This window comes from Leptodactylus fuscus, chromosome 1 (assembly GCF_031893055.1).
Source record: "Leptodactylus fuscus isolate aLepFus1 chromosome 1, aLepFus1.hap2, whole genome shotgun sequence".
In the NCBI taxonomy this organism is placed as follows: domain Eukaryota; kingdom Metazoa; phylum Chordata; class Amphibia; order Anura; family Leptodactylidae; genus Leptodactylus; species Leptodactylus fuscus.
In genome coordinates, this window is record NC_134265.1 from 93,028,513 (window position 1) to 93,052,175 (window position 23,663).

General features: G+C 42.3%; 1 protein-coding gene across 3 annotated transcripts in view; it reads right to left on the minus strand.

Moving 5' to 3' along the window:
* The window catches only part of CAMKK2 (calcium/calmodulin dependent protein kinase kinase 2), a 58,181-nt gene extending 43,553 nt beyond the window's left edge, over positions 1 to 14,628 (minus strand). For 2 of the 3 annotated variants that reach the window (XM_075273566.1, XM_075273585.1), the window contains exon 1: positions 14,536 to 14,628. The gene's annotated coding sequence lies outside the window, so the exon portion shown is untranslated. Of the gene's footprint in view, positions 1 to 13,583; positions 13,789 to 14,535 lie in introns of those variants that run through there. The other variant, XM_075273576.1, reaches the window with a different exon arrangement.
* Positions 14,629 to 23,663: the final 9,035 nt, after the last annotated feature.

The following is a 23,663-nucleotide window of genomic DNA, read 5'->3' on the forward strand; positions in this document are numbered from 1 at the left end:
ATGCAACCTTATTGGTCCTTGGCACATCTCAGAACTGAATTCAGTCCAAAAGTCTCAACCTTCTCCATCTATATACAGTACTTGCAGCAGCAGTATATGTTGCAACATGCAATATCTGTGGCAGTTTTTACAGATCCCTCAATAGACTCATGTATGAGGGATCCATGAAGAAAGCTGGTGAGTATGGAGAGAAATTTGAAAAACCTGGCTGATCACTCTATGAACAACCTCCCAAAAGTCACGAAGCCTAGCACACTCCCAAAAGACATGCAGAAGGGTTCTCTCTTCTGAACCACAGCGCCAACAAACAGGAGAGGAGGAAAATCTTATGCAGTTTTGATGGTGCATGATACCGCCCATACAGAACTTTAGATGGAGAAAGAGGAAATTAGAGTGAGACACACACCAAAAGCCACTGCGACTTAAAGGGGCTCTATCAGCAAAATCATGCTGATAGAGCCCCACATATGCGTGAATAGCCTTTAAAAAGGCTATTCAGGCACCGTAAAAGTTATATTAAACCACCCCCCGTGGATGAAGAAGACGGCACACCCTGAATGCCCGCCCACCATGCATGTTCGGTATCACATTCTGTTTTAGGGTTTTATTTTAAAACGGGGGGGGGGGGTAGTTTAATATAACTTTTATGGTGCCTGAATAGCCTATTCACGCATATGTGGGGCTCTATCAGCATGATTTTGCTGATAGGACCTTTCATCAGATCGGGCACAGGCAGGTCCATATACTGCTGGAAAGGTGACAGTGCGCTGAATTCCGGGTAAAGTGCTGTCAGTTCCAGTACCGTAGCTTTTTACAGTCAGAAGGGCGTTTCTGACAGTCAGTCAGGTACGTCCTGCTCCACAGCAGCGCCTATAGCGCTGTACAGTGTGAGCGGGAAGGAACTTCCCCCCCCTTCCTGATAATACTTGTCAATGGACGAGCACTGTGAGCAGAGGGAGGGAGCGTTACTCCCCGCTCACACTGCAGCGATAGGCGCTGCTGTGGAGCAGGACGTACCTGACTGGTGTCAGAAGCGCCCTTTTGACTGTAAAGAGCTACGGTACCGGGACCGATAGCGCTTTACCCAGGGCACAGATTGGGATAGCCGATAGTGCGCTGAATTCAGCGCACTGTCAGCTTTCCAGCAGTATATAGAACTGCCTGTGCCCAATCTGATGAAAGATCCTCTGAGTCACGCCAGAACTGGACACACAGCCATACTGCTCAGTACGACTGTATTATGTACGTCATGCTGGCACTTCTGAGCGTGCTACAGAGAGCTAGGCCTTATGCGCAGTGCACAGATGGCACATATTCACATTGTGAATACAACCCATGATTTTCAGTGGGTCTATTCACGTGCCTCTATCCGTGTACATGGACAAAAAGTGAATAGTGAATGTTTTGTTATTGACAGCTGTGAAAAATGGGCAGTCAAAAAAACATCTGTACCAATGTACACATTAAATTCAATTGTTATCAAAACAGCCATGTGATATCAGTCGCAAAAATAGCTGTCATGCAACCATTTTTCGCGGCCATGTGAATAAGCCCTTAGGTTATATAAAACTGAAGAATTTTGTGCTAATTTTGAGACAGATTTTAGTTCCGGGATAGGGAGTATCTGACAGGTGGAGAAAGAGGCATTTTTCATCTAATAAGACATGTCATCAAGTTCCTTATCTGCACTTGTACTTGATTTATGAAACCTGCTAATAAGCGGAGGTACACATTAACCACTCCCTTCTGCAAATGTTTACTACAGATACCTATATCATAGGCAGAAAAAATAATTATTACAGATAAAACAATGATCTTTGATCACTGCTTACTAAAGTTGCTATGCAGCACTGTGAGCTGGCTTTTAAGCCAACCATGGGCATATCTGCATGGTATATCTATATACTCTCTGCACTTGTATGAGGTTCCTTAAGATACTCCAGTTTCAACCTAAACTGTAAACTCAGCTTATTAAATACAGCTCTCTCTCTCTTCTGGCTCATATAGGGCAGGCTGAGTGGAGGACCCAACTTATAACATCCCTTTGCCCAAGGATTATGGTTCTGTTGCAGTAATTTGCTCAGATTTTTTGGGGAGTCATGGCAAACAAGCAGCATAAAGCGAGTCATTAACTGGCTTCCTATTAAACAAGCCCTAAACTATGCATGCTATAAGGAAATGACGCTGAGTTACATTGCAGACTGACTGTGCTTCAGAATATGTTGGCACAATAAGGGCTAGTTCACACGTGAACTGCCCGCGCGGGTTTTGACACAGAGAGAGACGCGGCGAGCCGCGTCTCTCTCTTGTCAAAACCCGCCCGCCGCGACCATCGCTGTCGCGGCTTAACCCTCTGCTGTCGGCTCAAATGAATGAGCCGACATAGGAGGGAGCTGCGGGGGGCGGAAGCCGCGCGACTGAGACAGCGCGGCTTCCGCCTGAAGAAAGGACATGTCCTTTCTTTTCTCCGCTAGCAGCAGCTCGCCGCTAGCGGAGAACAGAAGCCCGGCGGTCTCCATAGACCACCATTATAAGGGGAGGTTTTGGACGCGAAATCCGCTGTCAAAAACCTCCCCTTATACTCACGTGTGAACTAGCCCTAATAGTTAGAGGAGTATTCCCATTACAGAAAAACAGCTTTTTTGTTGCAGATTCTGCTAGGTTTGTTTTTTTTTTTAGCCAAAGTTAGGCTAGTTCACACATGAAAAAAGCTAGCTGATTTTGTCACTGATTTTTAAGCCTCGCTTTTTTTGGACGCTGTTTTTTGCATTGGACGCTGTTTTTGACGCTGTTTTTGACGCTTTTTCGGTCGCTGTTTTTTTGAAGCTTTTTTTTTCCCCAGCCCATTTTTTAACTAGCCAGCCCACTGGGCATGGCCAAAACCAACCCCTTTTTGTCTGTAGGCGCCATTTTAGCACACATCTCCAACTGAGCAGAGCTCACTGCTACTTCATAGCAAGCTGCCATCTTTGATATCAAAAAATAAAATTTCCTGGAGAGAAGGGAGCCCAATGAATGCTGCTGTATCCAGATGTGCTGTGCTGTGATGAGTACTGTCACAAAATGGCTGCAGGAAGCAGCCAACACCCATGGCCACTCCTCTGGGATGTCACTTCCAAAAGTGTGATAAAAAACAGCTAGCTGTTTCAGTCGCTGTTTTTGCCAAAACAGCTGCAAAAAAAATTGACCAAAAACCGCTAGCTGTTTTTTCAGCGCCCAATAGACTCCAATTCATTTTTCCAGGCGGAAAACGCCTGAAGAAAGGTCATGTCGCTTCTTTTTCTGCTAGCAAAAAAATCTAGCAATAAAAAAAGCTAGCAGAAAAAAAAAAGCTAGCAATTCACATAGGGCTCCATTTTATGGAGGCTGATTTGGCCGCGAAATCAGCTGTCAAAATCAGCGTCCATGTCCCCGTGTGAACTAGCCCTTAAGAGTGGCTTTAGCAGGAATGGGAAATATATAGTAAACTCTTAGGCTGGTCTTACACGGCCATAATATAAGTCCGCAATTGAGGGTTTTCAATTGCGGACACATTATATTCAGTGCGGCCTCTTACACCACTGGATATTTTATCCGTGGTGGGCCGGGCCGCAACCGAGATCCGCAATTTATAGAGCAGGTCAGCGAAGGCCGTGAATTGCAGCACTGCACGGACTCGCCCATAGAACTCTATGGGCGAGTGCAGCAGGACATGGCCATCTGCAATGTCTATGCTGCCGATCAGCAACTTGCGGACCATACAATCAATACGGTCGTGTAAGACCAGCCTTAGGCTGAGGCCCCACACTGCGGAAATGCAGCTTTTTTTTGTTGCAGATTTTGTTGCGGTTTTTGGAGCCAAAGCCAAAAATAGCTACAAAAGGAATGGGAAATGTATAAGAAGTAATTATACTTCTGCCTTCTGCTCAATCTACTCCTGGCTTTGGCTCAAAAAAACGCAATAAAATCTGCAACAAAAAATCTGCGTTTCTGAAAAGTGGGGCCTCAGTCTTATACTTCTCTCTTCTGCTCAATTCACTCCTGGCAAAAAAAGGCAAAATCTGCAATAAAAAAAAGAAGCTTTTCCGCAACATGGGGCCGTAGTCTAAGTGATGGGAATGATACGAAGCGATGATCAGTGGTGGTCCATCCTCTAGAAATACCACTGATCCTAAAAATGATGGACTCTCAATACTATTTTAGTGCTGCAACCCCTTCTAAGTGTTCCCTGCACATAGGTAAGAAAGCACTACGTCAAAACATCAGCATTAGGACCATTTCATTCTCCAGATCAGCAAGTTCCCGAGGGTCGGATGGTCACCAACTATAAAGTGATGCCATCAATTGTTAAAAAGGCGGAAATTGTAAAACTAAATAACTGAATAAAGCTTACAGAGCCCTGCTATTGGGCTTGCTCCTCAAATCTATACTTCATGATAAAAATAGCTGGGCAGTATGATGGCTCAGGGGTTAGCATTGTAGCCTTGTAGTGCTAGAGTACGGAGTTTGAACAAAAAAACAAAACTGGGTAGTTTGTATTTTTCCACCACGTTTGGCTCGGTTTCCTCCAGTTTCCTCCCACACTCCAAAGACATACTGATAATTGTGAGCCCTATATGGGGCAGTGATGACAGGGTCTGTAAAGGTGCTTGAAAAAGTGTGAACCCTTCCGTTATTAAGGGGGGTTGTCCAGGGGTCATTTACTTACTTATTTGGGGGCTGGCTGACTATAGTAAAGCACTAACTAATTACCTGTGAGATTAGTGGATGAGTGGGTGGAGTGACGCTACCTCCGATCACATGACTCTTGGGGCTGTGATGTCGCCGAAATCCCCAGGTCCATTAAAAGCATTCGGCTGGACCAGAAATAATCCTCAGAAATTAATCCCTGGATATTAATGTCCATTGCTCATCCGCTCCATTCACCCCAACGTGAATTTTTATTTTTCTGACATAAGAAAGCAGTGTCCATTCTGCTGCAATTAATGTCCGTTGCTGTCATCCTATGGTGGATAACAGAAATGGACTTTAACAATGGCAGTGTGAACATAGCCATATCCCAACTGAGAAAGGGTTAGGAATATAAACGGCATCTGGTTAACACAAAACTAGATGACCGATTCTGAAACTTCTTAAAGAGCAATTTCAGATGGATGAATATTGTTCCACTTGTGAACTCATTTTTCAGATGACGTAAAGGACAATGTATCGTATGTCAGGAGGTTCTGTGCAGAAACCACAGAAATCCCCCATACCACAGAATTACAATGTTTCAGATTCATTACCAGTGATTTTCAAAGTGGCTTCCACCTCATAAATGGGTCACAGAAGGTCTGACCCTAGTATCAGAACAAGGACAGGACCAATAACTAATGAAACAGCAAATGGTTCATTAAAACAGGAGCTGTATAATGTCTGCAAGATATGAAACACTGCGCACACTGTGCCATTCCTCATCTGCCTGACCCTTGGCTTCTTTTCTTACTGTATCAGTTGTCCCCTTTTATCCTTCGCCTCATTAAATGCAAACTTCTTGTGTGACATGAATTCAGATTTGGGAGATGAGCGCACAAGAATTCACAGCTCCCAGGACTTAGAAGCGGCTCGCTCTATGTCTGTCTTTAAAGTGATTCTTTCCCCTTCACAGACATCAGATCCTTAGGCTTAACCCATTCACTGCCATCAATGGCTACAAGGAAAGCTCGATCGAGCAGCGGTTTATTATTGATGTATCAAAAAAATACTTCTACGAGTTTATACAATTCAAATGAATGACTCACTTTAATTTTGGGCGAATACGACATATATATTGTACTAAGAGCCTATTCACAACCTACTTGCCAAGTGACATCCGTGACCCATGAAAAATTAGAACATGCTCTATTTTTTCACAGCTCAAAGTGTCTGGACCATCTTCACAGACCCTATTCATCAACCGGAGAGAATGGGTCCTTGAAAGAAGTGGGTGCCGCATGCATGCTGCGCTGATCCATTAAATACACTGCTAAGTCTCGGCTTGGACATGTGAATAAGGCATAGATGTATACAAATTTTGTAGATTTGCGGAATTACATAGAACCATTGATAACATTTGGATTTTGCATGACAAGTTACATTTTTAAGGGTCACCATTTCATATATTATTATCATTTGTTTTGCTAGGGTTGTTTTTTTTTCTGGAGGGGGGTGTCTGCATAAAAAAAAACAACTGCAATTCTTTTATGGGTTTAATTTTTGTGACATTCATTGTACAGTAGAAAAATTATATTGTAACTGTGTGACAGATCAATACAATTACTGCAATACCACATTTCTATAGTGTTTATTATGTTTTACTACTGTAACAGATTGCTTGGGGGCATGATATTTAGAGACCCATAACTTTTCAAAATGGTTTTGCTGATTTAGCTGTGTGAGGGCTTGTTTTTTGCTGGGTGAGCAGTAGTATTTATTGTTACCGTTTTGTGGTACATATAAATTCTTGCATTCTGTTTTTTCTCTTTTTTTGTAGAAGGCAAAGCAAACAAAAAACAACAGTTGTGCCTTTTTAAAAAAACAAAACAAAAAAAATCATTCTTACTGTATAGTTTTGACTTTTAAGGATGAGGCAATATCAATATTTCATTTTTTTTTTGTTACATTTATATATAAGAAATGTGATATGTGTTGCCCAAAAGACATTAAGACTGCTATAATGACCAATACACTTTCTTTCTATATGTAACATCATGGCTATCAACCTTAAAAACAAAAAAGGAAGCCCCTCCCCCTTCCATTGGCTTTGCTTTTTAATGAAGGGGGGGGGGAAACCACATGTTGCAGAAAGCAGAGGAGGCTTACATTTTTATTTTGTCATTGCTGTTCAGTTTGTACCTGTCAATACACAGTTTTAATGTCCATTGTTCTGATCCTCTGACATATCAGAACAAGTGTACTAAATATGGTAATGTGAAAGCAGCTTTATAAAACCCTCTGCTGCATCTGACTTCCCCTTTATATCTGACTCCACAGTGACAATGTGCTAATAAGGACACCACACATGATGGTTATCAGGATGGTATTATATCTTTGAACGATGTGTCTTGTTCTTTAGAATTGATAAGAAACTGTACCACAGAAATACAACTGAAACCTAAAGTTCATTTTGCCACTTGCAACGCTCTTTCTTGTCAGGATTTGTGAAATGTACAATGTACTATACTAAGGACAACTTGATATGACCCTTCTTTGTGCTCATAATAGAATCACAGTTGTTGTTGACTCCACATTTGTGCCCAGAAATTCGTCCTGTACCTTGTCCCAACACTGTATCATATTTACATCTGGTACCATGCATACTAACATACTACACTAAACTTATTGGTGGGATTTATTATATGCAATATCTTTAGCCCCTTCCCGTTGCAGCCATTTTTTTTATTTTTTATTTTTTACTCCCCTCCTTCCAAACAGCATAGCTTAAATATTTTCGTTCACAGAGTCACGTGTGGGATTAATTTTTGCAGGACAAATTGTACTTCCTAATGGTACCATGTAATATATTGTATGATGTACTAGAAAGCTGGGGGGAAAAAAATTCAGAATGGGGTGAAATTAAAGAAAAACTATGTTTGCGTGACTTTCTTACAGGCTTTGGTTTTATGGTATTCACTGTGCAGCCAAAATGACAGGTCGCATGTATTCTGTGGTTTGGTAAAAATTATGGCAATACCAAATTGATAGTTTTTGTTAAAAAATCCAAAACTTTGCAAAAGAAAAAATTTCCATGTACGGGGAATGCATAAGGCATCATTTTTAGTGGGCCAGTTGTACATTAGTTTTATCTTTAGACCCCTAGAGATATCCAACCCCAGAAGGTCTTTTCACAAATACATTGCACTGCAATGCTAATATATTGCAAAACTTGTAACGTGGCAAGTCTCAGGTATGGGTCAACTCCATACTATTGATGCCTATGACCATGACTATGCTGTAAAGCATATCATTAAATGCTGTTTAGAAGACAAAGGAGAAGCTCAGACAAGATGGTCGCCCCCATAATCACATTCAGCAAATAGAATTTTAAAAATCTACAATCTGAAAAAAAAATAAAACATTTTTAAAAACTCATTAAAAAAGTTGATCTATTTAAATATCTGGTTTTGATAAATGAAAAAAAAAAAAAATTGTAGATCGCTTTAAGTGAATGGGGTTGAACTGCAGTACAGAAAAATCCTAAGGTTTTTGGAATAACCAATGAAGGGGCAGAGGAGCTCAATATTCACATTCTTTCCAATCTAAGAGAATGTCATAAACCGAAAAATCCTGAATAAATAAATTTAAGAGTAGAGCTATATGACAAGGCAATATATAATGCATTAAAGAATGGAGACCGATAATGCATCCATATTTTAGTCAAGAAGGAGTTATAAGCAACAAATTGTAACAGGAAAAATCGCCTAGCAGAATAAATTTTCATGGTTTGACTCATCTCTACAACAAATGAACAGACAAATCCGTACCAACCTGTATCACTGATAACGCAGAATTCTAAATCCAAATTTCTAAAGGGAGTCTACTACCTATCCTGAGCACCTTCAGCTTTCGCTACCATGTTACAGATCACATTTATTTTATTTATATATTTTGCTTGCTTGTATAGCGCCATCATGTTCCACAGCACTTTACAAATATTGTCAGTCATGGTGCCATATAGGGTTCACAAGCTACATTCTCTATTAGTATGTCTTTGGAGTCTGGGAAGAAATTGGAGTGCCCGGATATGAAATCTTCTTCCTTTAATGTACTGAACTGTCGGTACAAGATACTGCCTGTGCCAGCGCACATATAATGAAAAACTAAACCTATGTACTACACAGGTTTACTAGAAAAATCTACAGCTATCCTGTACATCAGGCTAACTACTTAAAGACACTCATTTTTTCACTATACTGCATTGTAATGGCACAATATGGCGGCATATTTATTGAAGATCATCAATAGCTTTATCTATAATGCTGTCCAGCAATCACGCTGGCGAATTATAGCAATTAATTTACATGATAAACGATCAGTGAATAAAGCCCTTAAAACCCAATACTATACATAAAAAAAGAATTTGTCATTTACCTCTCATTCATAAATTTCTGTAGGCAGGCGTAATATGAAATACGCTTCAATAGCTGCCAGAGAAGCATCTGAGAAAAAAAAATATATATAGAGAGAATCGGCCCACACAGTACAAACAACCTCCCACACTGACTCTTACTGCAAGCACAAGGTGAGCAATCCAGCCAAAGGAAGGTAGCATATTTAAAGGGACACTAACCTTGAAAGGAAAAAAAACGGAAAGCAAAACCCCCATCACCAATAGTGTGCAAGGAATCTGGGGGTTCGGAGCTTGGCTTTCCTGGTCAGATGGAGGAAAGTTAATACAGACTGCCTTCCAAAACCTTCGTCTAGTCTGAGCCGAAATAGAAATTGGATGCCTCCTCGGAAAACAATTTTATTTTAAACCATTGGACAGAACAGGTTAATCTATCAGGGAGTTGCAATATATAATAGCCTGTAATATATGACCCCTGCACAGACTGTGCGCTAATGTAAACAGCAACCTGTCACCTAGTGAGCGAGATTCAGGGTGAGAAATGAATTTGTGCTATATGGATTGACTTTTACCATATTTATATGGCCAGCACTGTATTCTACCTCTTTCAGAGATGAAAAAAAGTGTTAAAAGCAGTTCTGGTATGCGTTCATTTCATAAAGTGAATAAATATTGTTTGAGTCAATGACTATAATGTTCACGTCAATAATGCATATGAACTGAAACAGGCTGAATTTTGTATTTAGAACAAATCAGAAAAAAAACACGCACTCACACAGTAGTCCTGTAATATGCTAAGCGGGACCAATACCCAATAACCATTATCATCACATTATACGGTCAGTCAGCCATATTTACTTACATGTGGACTAACCAGGGCTGACCTCAGGCCTCTGTACAACACACGAGCAGCTTTTCCTGGACTCAAATACTTAGTATAAAACTACTGACACTACTGAACCAAGGCTAAAAGAAAGGCTACACGTACACATAGACCCATACACTTCAGGCCACAAAACAGATTTGCATCCAGGCTCACAGACCCATGTATAAAGTCATAGAAAAAACATATGGGCCAGTCCTTTAAAACAAGCAAACAAAATCAGATAGCACATGGACCAAAATCTACACTTATGAATATGGGGACTTGGCCAGTTAAGTAGGTGACAGCTTCAAAGTAAAGGGATTTTCCAGTCTCTAAATATTGATTACCTACATGGCCTTTTCTAACTTCACTTGAATGGAATGGAGCCGAAACACCAGGCCCAATGACTAGACAATGTACAGCACGCCGTACAGTGAAGAGACAACAGCCCTCGCCCGACCACCACAGTCTCTTCAAACAACTGATTGAGTTGGATCCCTCTGCTCAATTATTAATGACCCATCCTGAGGATAAATAATCAGTATTTAAAAGGGTTGTCCCCGCCGCACATGAGCGCTGAGGTCAATCAGCGGCCTCAGGAAAGGGCACAAAACGTCACAAGTGCCGCATGAGAGTGACATCCCGATTCCTTTACTTAGATCGCTGAATGGTCTCAGTGGTCATTTGTGGTGGGGGACTTCCGCCAAAACAAAAACCCGAAGCAACAGAACTGGACCTCACTAGGAGACACCAGAGCACTCGGGACAATTGTGTTTTGTTTTTTTTCCACATTCCCTGGCCTCCTTGCCAAATCAGTATATCCTGGACAACCCCTTTAAGCCCCGAAAAACCTCTACCCCAGTGTTGACCTACCGAACAGCAGTGTTGTCCTATACGTTATATACCTAACCTTGGAGGCCAGTGATTGGCTGTAACTATGGATGTATGACACATCATCAGTGCAGGAAAATAAAGAATGGCAGGACAACCAAAATACAGAATCTGGAGCAGCTGGGATTTAATAGGCTTGTCTGCATACATTTCAGAAATGCCATACGCAGTAATGGCACAATGCCCAACGCCTGTCCCCTTTCTGCCTCATATTGAGGTCAGTAGTTCTGAGCCTCAGGTGACCACTAATGGCATCAATGGTTGTTGGACATGAAGTGGTGATGCCAATCATACCAATGTCACCGATTACTAACCTCTGACCACATAAAGGCAATACAAACCATTGGGCATCCATAGCAAAACAGCTATGTGCTGGTGTAGTTTTTCCCCTTCAAAGTACATATGAGTCACATTTCATTTGTTGCAATTCCATGGATGAGTATATCACACTCCTACAGTAAACATCAAAACATTTTAATACCAAATATTAAAATGTGGAGCCCCCTAAATTAAACCAAATTAATTGATGAACAGCCTATCATGTAATACACGGGTTTGCAAGAGCAGCAGTCAGTCTTTCACAGCAAATCCAAGCTATGGACCAAATAAGGGATCCCTTCAATGATTTCTATATTGCCTAATAAAGCATCAGGAAAAGCCATTTAAGGACTTTTGGATGGAATTGGGGAGACTCCCTGGATCAAACAAAGCAGAGATACAATCAAGAGCATCTCCTCTGTGGAGGGCACAGAACTTCTGAGCATTAGGCCAGGGCCATATCTACACCTTTATTGTATCACACTATAAAAAACCCAACTCCCTGTGAAATCACCGTCCATAAGAGAATGTATAATCTCTGCAGTCTGATGAAGCTTTTCATTGCTAGAGACAACATCTCAGAAATTGCTGCAGATAAATACGTTGCTGGAGATTTTTTTAACACAACATCCTAGGAAATCAAAGCGATTATACAACTACTTTATTGTTTCATAGAATAACATAAAAAACTTGAATTTAGCAGAAATTTTACAAAGATTGTTCACAAGTTTAAGTGTAACCCTGGCCTTAGAAGGATGAATGATATTGACTGGTACAGAAAATTAGCAGTCATCTTACATTTCTCCCCCTTATTAGAGCAAACACAGAATAGTAAAGATAACTCCGCACTACTATGAGGGACGGGGCTGTGACAACCTCTGTGGATACACTTTGTGGTTGTCACTTTTTAGCCTCTTGAATCATAACCTCAATTTATAAGGGAGATTTCCCAAGCATTATGCGCCACAATTATGTCAAAATTTGCATAAAGAAACTGTCTAACACATTCTGCACCACAATTATTAAGTGTTTTTCACACTTTTACAACTTGTATGCAAAAGAAATGCACATAATTACTAAGGCAAATAATAAGTGGTGTAATGTTAGACTAAATAACAATACATCAGATTAACGAGGACCTTTCACCACCTCCTAGTCCAGCTCTTAACATCATTTAATAGACGCTGCTCCACCGATTCTGGCACAGGTGGAATTTTTCCTCTAGCCACCACCGTTCCTGAGCAATCAATGCTGTTAGTTTTGGTGCCTGAAATGCTATTTAGATTCTGTACTGTCAGGAGGGCGGTGTCAGTCAGAAGCAGACAAGGGGTGTGATTCTGAGCTCCGACACTGGCTGCCTCTGATTGGAGATCTGAATCACACCTACTGTTTGACACTGCCCTTCTGACATTACATAACACATCAGGCACCAAAACTAACTGCACTTGTTTCTGAGGAACGGTGGAGGGTAGAGAGAAAGTTCCTTTTGTACTGGAATTAATGGAGTAAAGTATATTAACAGATACTAAGAGCTTGAATTGGTGGAAGTAGTGAAACATCCTTTTTAAGCCTCCAAGCACGCAACGTGGTGCTTTGTCAATGTGCTAACCATGTTTTTAATGGGTTGTGCATTGACCTATTATTTTCTTGTGTACAGGACCATAAGACCGTGAATTATCTTGAATATGTGTGGGGGATCACAAGCCCAGGAGCAAAATTCTGGACAGGTCCTATTCATGTCCATTTAATAACTGGGCTCATTAATGAAATGTATGGGTCTGTGGGGAACACAGAAGGCACATAGTGTTCATCCACGTGCCAATCGTGCCGCTGTCTAATAGTCCCGCATGTGTGCTAATAATGTCTAGTCTACGGCTGCATTGTCTCAAACCATCTACACCATTAGAAAATTTGCTCCATTGCTTTCAAGCTTCACAATGAGAACCTACAGATGATGTAGCAGTGAAGTGGAATTTCTACTTTAACTCTTCTATTAAACTATGCCGAAAATGTAGCCATTCACTCTTTACCATTTATTATAAAGCAACATAAACTAATAATCTGTCCTACTTTGTTTTATATAAATGCGGGCGGGAGGGCAAAGCTTGTCTGATATTTCTACAGCTAGATGTACAGTATATACACTGACGACAGCAGAATAAAGAACACATTTTATCTAAGAAGACAACTTCACGACTAATTATATAAAAAGGGGGGGGGGAATAATACCATTAACAAACCCATCAGATTAACATGCGACTATGCTTATGGCGGCGCCTTCATATGATCGATTTGGAGATAAGATGATTTAGCATTAGAAGACACAAGAGTGCCACATTTCTAGAGAATAAAAGGGTTAACTGCGTGATCATAGGGAGTCGATAAATATACAGACATAGCAAGTTTTCCATAGTACCCTTATCTGACAGCAGAAAATATACAGACCTTGTTAGTAGATAGTTCCCACAGCTTTGTAGAGGATTTTTCCTCTCATGTTCAGCTCTGGGTCTATTTCTGCATTCACATTCCTATTATAGCTCTTTTCCTGTGAGTTTTCCCCCACCCGGACTCCACCGATTCCAGCAATGCTGCAGCATCTGCCTACAATTTCCTATTAACCCCCAGGCAGGACACCCTAACACCATCAACTGCGGCGGCACCCACCTCTAGCATGCTGGGGGCTCCTAGCAACCAGCATACAGAGTAGGGGGAGGACAAGCTCACCTCTATTAGGAAGGCGCTGCAGGAGCATACACAACCATATTGCTAATATGAAACTCAGTGGACATGCGGGAAGACCATAATTAAGCTGATCTGATGCCTCCAACATGTCAGGCTGTACTGGACACTGAAGAGGGGCACAACGCCATTGACCACCAGCTTGCAACCTGTGGCTACTGTGAGGATACAACACCCAGCATGCCCTCCAGGGCCACAGGTTGCTGGGTGAGGACTTATAGCCATGAGGTGACACAGAATTTAGGGAAAGGTGTCAGATTCCTCATTCATTTTAGTAGCTCTTCTTATAACTGGACCACAGGTAGAGAACAGCAGCCAACTATCCAACATGTCAAGTCTATTGCAAGCTGGCAGCAATGTCAGGGATAGACAGTGCCCACACAGTGACACCCGAATTCATGCAATGTGTATGGTCACTTTAAGATGATGCTCTGCAGGTGGATATAAGGAGCGAGAATAGATAGAGAAGCCATGCACACAGCCTAAGCTCGTGTCTAGTAGAAGCAGAGCAGGGAAGGCTTTCTCCAGCGGGAGCCCATTAGTCTATGCTGCACAGCTAGATATGGGTGCTGCCCATCTGGAGGAGAGGAGCGGGCATCACCGTTATATGAGGGAGAGATGCCAGTCTGCACCGCTGAGCACACGCTGTGGCTCTTACCTGTCTCCCGGGTGACTGGCAGCGGGTCATTGGGAGCATCTAATCCTGCCAGGGCAGCAGTTCCAGCGGCTCATGGAAGTCGCCCGCTGATTGGCTGCCAGGGACTTCCCCCAGTGCACCGTCCACCCATCCTCCCCCTGCTCATAGCGTGCCGCTGAATGGCCCAGATGTGCGCGGATGTAAGGGCCGCTCTGATTGGCCCAATCACTGTGTTTTGACTGAGGGGAGCAGAGTTAACTCCTCAGCTGCCGGCCGAGTGAGCCCTAAGGTCCAAGTGTAGGGTGTTAAATGTCTGAGGTAGTGGGCAACAACAGGGGGCGCTCTAGTTAGTGAATCCAATCAGCTCTCAAGTAAATTCTATACATACATATATGGAAAGGATACTATACACTGTAAGCAAAGAGTTAAACATATTTGAGAAAATAACCCTGAGATTTAGCCAAGTAAAAATCTATAGATTTTTTTTTTAACTCCTCCCCATTGGAAATAATAGTCCCTCCCTGTTTCTTTGCTGACCATAATCCGGGTCATCTAAGTCCATTATAATACAGTAGCTTTTGCTTTTTGTGGCCAAAATACAGCTGTCTGAGAGGTGTCTAAGGCCGTGTTCACACTAGGGTCAAATCACAACTTCATTATTCATTTTTGTTGTTCCGTTTAGTCATAGAAATAAAACCATCAAAGCGACAGGACCACGTGAAGGCACCAACCGAGCGGTGATCAGGAATTTTGGGGTCTCATACAGGCAAATGTGCTCCCCAACCCAGAGCTATATCTCCTGGTATATATCCCCTATCTCCTGGCCTATCTAAGGTGGGCGAGCTACATGAGCAGGGAAGGGGCTGACCAGGCCGGCTTTGTGAATGGGCAGGACTTAGGGGACTGAATCATCAGGGACCTCAGAACAGAGTTTCCGAATCTCTTCAATCTCCGGGCTCCCCTCAGGGAATCAATAATAGCAGTATAGCGGTCTCCACCATCATCAGCAGCAGCGGTGCCCCCCCAGTGTGATTCTCCCCAGTGACCCAGTACTGTTACCTTAGTGTTATCCTGTGTGTAAAGGAGGCCTAAAAAATTATACACTTTACAAGTTCTGATCTGAGTGATTAAAGGGATCCTATCATACAAACGCTTTTTTTCTGAGTAACACGTCAGAATAGCCTTAAGAAAGGCTATTCTTCTCCTACCTTTCGTTGTCTTCTCCGCACCGCCGTTCACCTGAAATCCCATTTTTTGTCAGTATGCAAATGAGTTCTCTCACAGCATTGGTGGCGTCCCCAATGCTGCGAGAGAACTCTCTCCAGCGCCGCCTCCATCTTCGTCAGCAACATCTTCTTCATCCTCTTCTTCCGGCGCAGGTTTCAGACTTTCGGGCAGAGCAGACTGCGCATGCCCACAGGCCACGAGAAAATGGCCGCTTACAATACTGTGTAAGCGGCCATTTTCTTGTGGCCTGTGGGCATGCGCAGTCTACGTTACCAAGCAAAACGTGCTGTTAGTTTTGGTGCCTCACATGCTAGTCAAGATGTCAGGAGAGAAAGCAAAGGGTATGATTGTGAGCTGACATTGGCTGCCTCTGATCGGAGGGCTAAGTCACACCCCCTTTCCTACTCCTCCCTGACACTGTCCGCCTGACAGTACAGAGTCTAAAAATGACATGATTGAAAGAGACTCTGCAGCCCAGGAACTACTAAAATAGGACCTTTTACAACCTCCACAAGTCCAATTCTTCACATCAATTAATAGGCGCTAATCCACTGATTCTCTAACCGCTCCCAAGCAATCAATGCTATTAGTTTGATGCCTGACATACTATTTAGGCTCCGTATTGTTAGGAGGGAGGTGACAGGCAGGAGCAGGCAAAGGGTGTGATTCTTAGTTCTGACACTAGCTGCCTCTGATTGGAGCTCTGAATCACACCCCCCTTTCTGACACTGCCCTTCTGACATTACAGAGCTTAAATAGCACATTAGGCACCAAAACTACCTGTATTGTTGCTCGGGAATCACAGGGGCTATAAAAAATATCAACTGTGTTGGAATCAGTGGATCAGCGCCTATTCACAGATGCTAAGATTGGAGTTGGCGGAGGTGGTAGAAGGTCCCCTTTATGGTCTAAAATACATGTAGCAGTATGAGATTAAACAAAATTATAATTTATTATAAATTCATTTGATGAATTTGTACTATTTACAAGAGAGGAAGAGTCTTTTGCTTTTTTGTCTTGGAATGTGTACCATTGTATACTTTACAGTCATAGGGTGCATGCACACTGAGTAACGCCGGGCGTGTATGAGAGCCGTACACGCCGGCGTTACAGCAGACTGCCGAACACTTCCCATTCACTTCAATGGGAGCGCTCGTAACAGCGGCGTTTACGAGCGCTCCCATTGAAGTGAATGGGAAGTGTTCGGCAGCCCTGCTGTAACGCCGGCGTGTACGGCTCTCATACACGCCCGGCGTTACGTAGTGTGCATGCACCCATATGCTGCAAAAATTTCTGTTGAAGCCACTCTTGGCTTTGGTTTAAGGAAAATGTAGCACAATCTGGAATTAAAAAAAGCATCTTTTCTGCAATGTGGGACCTCAGCCTTAGGGTGTATTCATCCAAGTTGTGTGCAGTTAAAACCGTATAATGCTGCATTGAAAAAAAAAAAAAAAAAAAGCATCCAATTTTGATGTAATGTTTTGGTTGCAGTTTTTTCAGCATATCACAGATGAAACATATTTGTGAACTATGTTTTAGTTGTAAAATAATAAAATTACACCACCAACTCAAGAGATTGTAACTGCACCTAACTAGATGTGAATGCACCCCAAAGACCATTTCAGATAATCATGTTCAGGTACAAAAAAAAAGTTTGGAACCCGCCTAAACATTTTTTTGAACATAGCTACGGGTTTTTGATCCAAAGCCAAGAGTAGCTTCAAAAGTAATGGGAAACGTAAAGAAAACACTTATTCTTCTTTCTTCTTCTACAGTAAATCCACTCCTGGCTTTGGTTCAAAAAACTGAGCAAAATCTAAAAAAAAAAAAAAAAAAAAAAAAAAAAAAAGCAACTTTTGTGTAACGTGGGGCACAGATGCATGAACCCAGTCTAACTGCATAATATATTGGCCATCACATGACTACATTAAAATTCATTTTTGTGAATGGCGCTATTCACGTGACATAATCTAAGGCCTTACTCACGTGACTGTAAATCATGGCTGTGCATTGCCCATGTAGTCTGTGGACAGCACATTGTCACATGGTTTTTAATGGGCACATGCAAACATCCATAGGTTTTATGGGACATACACTATTATGGTCTGTTTTTCATATCAAACACAGTGATTTAGGCCTGTGGGTCCGCACCCTGTCTGTTTATCACGTTTGATTACAGCTGAATATGTGATTATAGCTAATACGGATTGCGCATATACTGGCTATTGCACCAAATGAAAAGCATAGTTTTAATCCAGCAGTTAGCATATGCCCATTGCATTTGGGTCGCACCCTGTACTGGCACACTCAGTGTTTTTTTTCTTTACAGTCTATGTATGTTGTGCTTCATTATAAGGGTGCATTCACACGGAGTACACACTCCGCTCATTCTGAATGTAAAACACGTTCAGAATGAGCACGTAAAAACCAGCTCCCATTGACTTGAATGGGTGCCGGCATACGAGTGCTTCCCATTGAAATCAATGGGAGGCTTTTTTCCCTATTGCTTTCAGTGATCAAAATGCAGCTTACAAGTTGCTCTGACACTGTGATCATCAGGTTTGGAAGTTTTTGAGATCATTAGGGGTTATTTATCATCTGCCCCTTTATTTGCCATATTTTTTGCAGGTGCCCCTTTTTTAAGGAAAGAAATGACAAAAACAGCCTAACATTTGGGAATAAAAAGGGACAAATGCTTTAGAAATGAAGTTCAGGGCAGAAGAAGACCTAAAAAAAAAAAAGGTGCAAACTATTGCAAAAAAAAAAGGTGAAAGTAGTTTAATAGTAGTGTCTTATTGTGTCACAGCTACTTACGAGTCCCTACATCACCGAATTTGCATTTATTGGCTATGATGGATGCAGAGATAGCCTGCACTTTTTGGCGTTACGGAGAAAGTAGGCTTGTGCCGTAACCTTATCAGATTGGAATCCATCACTCTAAACAATCAGATCCACGTTGTACTATGCTTATTACTGGCACTACAGCAGATGTTGTAAAGGACTTCTCTTTTATAGACTGAAACAAATCTAGACAGACTTGCTCCAACCAATTATTATCCATCGCAGATTGCTATATGCGGCTAGAAATATATAGTCACTAGAGTACATAATAGTCTACAGTGTAAATTCCATTATATGTGTAGGAGTGAAATATATGCTTTTCGGAGCACAGATGTATAATTTGGAAAGAATTAAGGGCAGCTGGTGGTTACTGCATGTAATTCCTAGAAGTAAAATGGAACGTAGATGAATGAGTGTACATGCACTACCTGGAAACACAAAATCACTATAGCATGAAAGAATTAATTTACCTTTTATTTATGTATTAATTTAATTATTTTCTTTCTTAAAGAGAACCTTTCATCAAAGCGGGCACATGCAGTTTTATATACTGCTGGAAATCTGACAGTGCGCTGAATTCAGTCGGCTTTCCCGATCCGTGCCCGGTGTAAAGCGCTATCGGTCCCGGGACCGTAGCGCTTTAGTGTCAGAAGGGCGTTTCTGACTGTTAGCCAGGAACGTCCTTCTGCCTCGCGGCGCCTATCGCGCTGTGCTGTGGAGCGGGGAGGAACGCCTCCTCCTTCTGCTCACACAGCTCGTCCATAGACGAGTGTTATCAGGAGCGGGAGGGAGGAGTTCCTCCCCGCTCCACAGTGCAGCGCGATAGGCGCCGCGAGGCAGAAGTTCCTGGCTAACAGTCAGAAATGCCCTTCTGACACTAAAGCGCTACGGTCCCGGGACTGATAGCACTTTACACCGGGCACGGATCGGGAAAGCCGACAGTGCGCTGAATTCAGCGCACTGTCAGCTTTCCAGCAGTATATAAAACTGCATGTGCCCGATTTGATGAAAGGTCGTCTTTAAGTTTCTTAAGGTAAGTTTACATGGCGAAAAGCGAAAGAGGAAATTCCTCTTCACTTTCTGTTGTCGGCTTCTTCGCGTGGCTAACCGAGACAGGATCCCAATGCAGTGCATCAGCATTCTGGCACGGTATCCCGCTCCTGATTAGGACCAGATGAATGGCCTAATCAGGAGGGAGTCTCGAGCCATGGATGCCACCGCTGATTCAGCCGCTGTGAAGATAAGTCATATCACTTTTTTTTCCTGTTAGCTGGGAAAAATCGCTAGTGGGAAAAAAATTGCGAGCGACTCCCACTGAAATGAATGGGAGGCGTTTTTTCAGGCGATTTCCGCTTCAAATTCCACCTGCAAAAAACTCTGTTCAAACATACTCACATATAGCGCCATCATATTCCTCAGTGCTTTACAGACATTGTCAATTGCTGCCCCATATAGAGCTCACAATCTAAATTCTCTATCAGTATGTCTTTGGCGTGTGGGAGGAAACTGGAGTACCCAGAGGAAAGCCACACAAACACGGGGAGAACATACAAACTCCTTGCAGATGTTGTTCTTCGTAGGATTTGAATTGAGTCCAGATATATTAGCCCCAGGTTTCATACATATGTGTGGTCCAAGGTGGATCTGGAGTAGGCCTTAGCCCAGGTGTAGATTCTTGGCTCATTACTGGGCCAGAAAAGGCTGCAACTCTTGCATTGCAGTGCAGTTCCATGAGGTGAACGGAGGTGTGTGGTTCTGTCCTATAACCTTGAGTCTGGTGAGACAATATTGCGCATGGCAATACCGAACACATTGGCAAATGGAGAGCTTATAAGAGCACACAGACCCCATAAACTATATGGAGTCCATGTGTTTTCCACACGGTGTCCGCACGGAATATGTGGCCAGAAAAGTACTTAGTGATCTACTTTCATGGCTGCATGACTCGTGTGGGCAGTGCACGGAAAGCACACGGACCCCATTATAGTCTATGGGGTCCGTTTGCTTTCACTGCTCACCACTTCTCAATGCATTTTGTAATCAGTTCGGGGGGTTCCCATGCGGACTTCCCAAACGGATTACCGAACGCAGATGTGAACCACGCCTAAGGCTGTATTTTGGTTTGTTTATTTTGTGCCTAAAGTCAAGGTTTATTTATTTTCCTGTTTTGTTTTTTTTTCGGAGTTTACGCTCCGTGTATTCTGTACATTTTACACGTGTAAAAATATATGTGTAAAATGTAGTTAACCATTGAGTTCAATGGCTTTTTTGTATAATGCGTGTCTTTTTGCGCACTTGCAAAAAGACGCGCGATATACGACCATGTCATTGAACTCAATGGCTAACTACGCTTTACACGTATTTTTACACATGTAAAATGTACAGAATAGACAGAGCATAAACTCCGTGTGAAGGGGCCCTAAGGCTAAGGCCCCACCTTGCGGAAACGCAGCTTTTTGTTGTTGCAGATTTTGTAGCAGCTCTTTGAGCCAAAGTCAAGAATTGCTTATTCTTATTCTTATGGTAGAGTTGGAAGGGACCTCAAGGACCATCGGGTCCAACCCCCTGCGAGTGCAGGTTTTCCTAAATCATCCCAGCTATATGTTTATCCAGATTCCGCTTGAAGATTTCCATTGATGGAGCGCCCACCACCTCCCGTGGCAGCCTATTCCACTCTCTCACTACCCTCACTGTCAGAAAGTTTTTCCTAATGTCTAATCTGTATCTCTTTCCCTTTAGTTTCATCCCATTGCTTCTTGTACTTCCTTGTGCCAATGAGAATAGGGTAGATCCCTCTGCACTGTGACTACCTTTCAGATATTTGTAGACTGCTATTAAATCTCCCCTCAGCCTTCTCTTCTGCAAACTAAACAATCCCAGTTCTTTTAGCCGCTCCTCATAGGACATGGTTTGCAGACCTTCCACCATTTTGGTTGCTCTTCTCTGGACTTGCTCCAATATATCGATGTCTTTCTTGAATTGAGGCGCCCAGAACTGTACACAGTATTCCAGGTGTGGTCTGACCAGGGAAGAGTACAGCGGAATAATGACCTCTCGATCTAGATTCAATGCTTGTCTTAATACATCCCAGAATTTTATTAGCCTTTTTTGCAGCAGCACCGCACTGTTGGCTCATGTTGAATTTGTGATCTACTATTATGCCCAAGTCCTTTTCCCCTATGCTATCACTTAGTTCTATTCCTCCCATACTATATATGTTTTTTACATTTCTGTTACCCAGATGTAGAACTTTGCATTTGTCCCTGTTAAATACCATTTTGTTCGCCTCAGCCCATTGTTCCAGTGTGTCTAAGTCCTTTTGAATACACACTCTCTCCTCTCTAGTGTTGGCTATTCCTCCTATCTTCGTATCATCTGCAAATTTTATGAGTTCCCCAATAATTCCATCGTCCAGATCATTTATAAAGATATTAAAAAGTACTGGGCCCAGAACAGAGCCCTGCGGCACCCCGCTTTTGACTTTCTTCCAGTTCGATGTGTAGCCATTTAGTATTACTCGTTGTGCCCGATCATTAAGCCAGTTGTGAATCCACCTAACTGATTTTTTGTCAAAGCCATACTTAATCATTTTATCAATAAGAAGGTTATGTGATACTTTATCAAATGCCTTACTGAAGTCAAGATATACTATGTCCACGGCATTCCCTTGGTCCAACCATTCAGTGATTTTGTTGTAGAAGGAAATCAGGTTAGTCTGACAAGATTTATTGGTCATAAAGCCGTGCTGGCTCTGGTTAATTAATGCCTTCCCTTCCAGGTACCGAAGTAAATGTTCCTTGACAATTTGCTCAAAGATTTTTCCTGCTATCGAGGTCAGACTTACCGGCCTGTAATTTCCTGGATCGTCCCTTTTCCCCTTTTTGTAGATGGGGACAACATTTGCCCTTTTCCAATCTAAAGGGACCACTCCTGTTTCCCATGACTTACTGAAGATTATAGCAAGGGGTTCTGTTATTTCCTCTGCTATCTCTTTCAGGACTCTAGGGTGTAAATCATCTGGTCCTGGGGACTTGGTTTCCTGTAACTTGGCTAAGTGCTCTCTTACCAGACCTTTGCTTATAGTCAGTTTGGAGTCCTCCTTCCCCTCATCTCCATTAATGTCGATATTTCCATTAGTTTCTTGGGAGAAGACGGATACAAAATATGAAAATATATGCTACAAAAGGTGGATAATATACATGAAGTTCTTATACTTCCACCTTTTGCTCAATCCACTCCTGGCTTTGGCTCAAAAAACGCAACAAAAGAAGCTGTGTTTCCGCAACATGGGTCCTTAGCCTAAGACTAAGGCCCCATGGGATTACCTGCAGCTATAAAGTGATCTGACAAAAAAAAAAAAAAAAGCTGCAGCAACGCATTACGGTTCTTCCTGCAGTGCTTTAACAGAAAGTTCTTGGAGTTTTCCTCTGCAGACTTTCTGTTTGTTATAACTATGGGGAAAATGCTGGCTTCCGTTGATATAATTGACATGCTGCGATTTCCAAAACCGCGCTGGTATTGGAAATCACGGCTTGTCCACGCTACAGTTTTTACTACAAAGTGGGCATGGGATTTGAAAGAATCCCATTCACTTTGCAGTTACTGTAAAATGCCATGATTTTTCCGCAGGGTTTACGCCATGGCGTATACAACCCATGGGGTCCCGGCCTCAGATTAAGGCCCCACGTTACAGAAACGCAGCTTTTTTTTGTTGCGTTTTTTTTCGCGCCAAGAATAGATACAAAAGGAATGGGAAATATATAAGAAATAATTATACTTTTACCTTTTGCTCAATCCTCTCTAGGCTTTGGCGCAAAAAAACGCAGCAAAATCTGCAACAAAAAAGTTGCCTTTTCACAATGTGGGGCTATAGTCTAAAGCGGATGTCTGGAATTTTTGTTTATTGATCTGATCTTAGGATAGGCTATAAATATCTCATTGGAGGAAGGCTGATAGATAAGCTGTTTGGGGCTGCATTGGGTCTCCATACTTTAAAATGTACGGACCCAGAAGCAATGGCTCCAAACACTGTATAGTGGCTGTGCATTGTTATTGTAGATCAGCTGTCTTATGTCAGCTAC